General features: G+C 42.7%; 1 protein-coding gene across 1 annotated transcript in view; it reads right to left on the bottom strand.

Moving 5' to 3' along the window:
* The window catches only part of LOC128523968 (E3 ubiquitin-protein ligase SH3RF3-like), a 75,773-nt gene that overhangs the window by 5,471 nt on the left and 67,802 nt on the right, over nucleotides 1-2,500 (bottom strand). The window lies entirely within an intron of this gene.

Genomic DNA, 2,500 nt, shown 5'->3' with positions numbered 1-2,500 from the left:
GTATGCGTGAGCGTGTGTGTGTGTGTGTGTGTGTGTGTGTGTGTGTGTGTAAATAATACAGTTCTGAAATGAAGTCTGACTCCTTCAGGGCACAAATGTAAGAAGTACTTAAGAGACGGATTACAACTGAGACCCTGCAGTGGGGTGGATCATCTATTTCAAATCTCTGTGTGTGTGTGTGTGTGTGTGTGTGTGTGTGTGTGTGTGTGTGTGTGTGTGTTGCATAATGTTAAAGCACTCATCGACTTCCATTAACTGTACTTAAAAGGGATTTATTATGCAAAATCCACTTTTTAATCATTTTAAACATTAACACGGGTCTTCAGTGTGTGTGTGTGTGTGTGTGTGTGTGTGTGTGTGTGTGCATTTTTCTATTTTTGACCGTGTTTAACTCCACCCCCAATCACACCCAGGTTTACACCTGAGGAGGGCAGTTTGGCGTGATGGCACCGGGGGTCAGCTCTGAGCCCCATGTGGTTCGTAGTGGTGATAGACAGGTGGGTGGATGAAGTGAGACGGAGTAGATGTGTGTATATGAGAGAGAGAGAGAGGAAAAGGTGCAGTTAGAGAGAGTAGAGGTAGAGAGGGTAGAGGAGTTTAAATATTTAAAGTCAACTGTGTAAAGCAGGGGTGGTGTAGTGGTTAGAATTAAAAAATGCCATGACGTCATTCTGGAGGAGCAGGAAGTGGTGTTGGGATGATAACGGAACGTCACGACCGAAAATACCAACATGGACAAGAATATAAGGAGGACTAGCAGAACTACAGCTTAGCTATTTGCTTTAATTTACTGTAAAAACATTAGCGTTACATTATCACACACACACACACACACACACACACACTGTGTTGACTGTGATTCTGAGTGTTTAACGTCGCTTGTAAACCTTTATTTAGGTTTTTGTTTCAGCACTTTAGCTTTCTGGAAGCTTCTCCAGTAATTATGGATTCTGCAACGCTGTGTGTCCTTGAAACATCTTAAAGCTCAAACACACTCCTGCATCTGTGCAAAAAATATAATGAGTGTCTCTCAGCTGGGAATCTCCACTCACATGTTGGGGTGGGAGATGTTTTAAAACCCCATCTGTCTGTGCATGGTGTCTCTGAGAAACGTGATGAGTGTGTCACATCTGCAAAGTGTGTGTGTGTGTGTGTGTGTGTGTGTGTGTGTGTGTGTGTGTGTGTGTGTGAGTGTGTAAGAGCGTTCTGTGAAACAAAGCTAAATGCTGCTTTATGGCTCTCTGAACCTGCAGCACTGCGTCCTACATCAAGTGGCCTTTTAGTGCAACAGCAGAGCGCGTACGGGTACAGCCACGAGGATGAGGACGATGAAGAGGATCTGCTGATTATAGTGATGGTGATGATGATGGTGATAGTGATGGTGATAGTGATAGTGATGGTGATAGTGATGATGATGATGATGGTGATAGTGATAGTGATGATGATGGTGATAGTGATAGTGATGGTGATAGTGATAGTGATGATGATGATGATGGTGATAGTGATAGTGATGATGATGGTGATGGTGATAGTGATGATGATGGTGATAGTGATAGTGATGATGATGGTGATAGTGATAGTGATGATGGTGATAGTGATAGTGATGATGATGATGGTGATAGTGATAGTGATAGTGATGATGATGGTGATAGTGATAGTGAAGATGATGGTGATAGTGATGATGATGGTGATGGTGATAGTGATGATGATGATGATAATGGTGAGTGTCTCTCAGCTGGGAATCTCCACTCACATGTTGGGGTGGGAGATGTTTTAAAACCCCATCTGTCTGTGCATGGTGTCTCTGAGAAACGTGATGAGTGTGTCAGATCTGCAAAGTGTGTGTGTGTGTGTGTGTGTGAGTGTGAGAGTGTTCTGTGAAACAAAGCTAAATGCTGCTTTATGGCTCTCTGAACCTGCAGCACTGCGTCCTACATCAAGTGGCCTTTTAGTGCAACAGCAGAGCGCGTACGGGTACAGCCACGAGGATGAGGACGATGAAGAGGATCTGCTGATTATAGTGATGGTGATGATGATGGTGATAGTGATGGTGATAGTGATGGTGATAGTGATAGTGATGGTGATAGTGATGATGATGATGATGGTGATAGTGATAGTGATGATGATGGTGATAGTGATAGTGATGGTGATAGTGATAGTGATGATGATGATGGTGATAGTGATGATGATGGTGATGGTGATAGTGATAGTGATGATGGTGATAGTGATGATGATGGTGATAGTGATAGTGATGATGATGGTGATAGTGATAGTGATAGTGATGATGATGGTGATAGTGATAGTGATGATGATGGTGATAGTGATAGTGATAGTGATGATGATGATGGTGATAGTGATAGTGATGATGATGGTGATAGTGATAGTGATGATGATGGTGATAGTGATAGTGATGATGATGGTGATGGTGATAGTGATGATGGTGATAGTGATGATGATGGTGATAGTGATAGTGATGATGATGGTGATAGTGATAGTGATA

Source organism: Clarias gariepinus, chromosome 5, assembly GCF_024256425.1.
Source record: "Clarias gariepinus isolate MV-2021 ecotype Netherlands chromosome 5, CGAR_prim_01v2, whole genome shotgun sequence".
Classification (NCBI taxonomy): domain Eukaryota; kingdom Metazoa; phylum Chordata; class Actinopteri; order Siluriformes; family Clariidae; genus Clarias; species Clarias gariepinus.
This window is presented reverse-complemented; position numbering and strand designations above follow the sequence as displayed.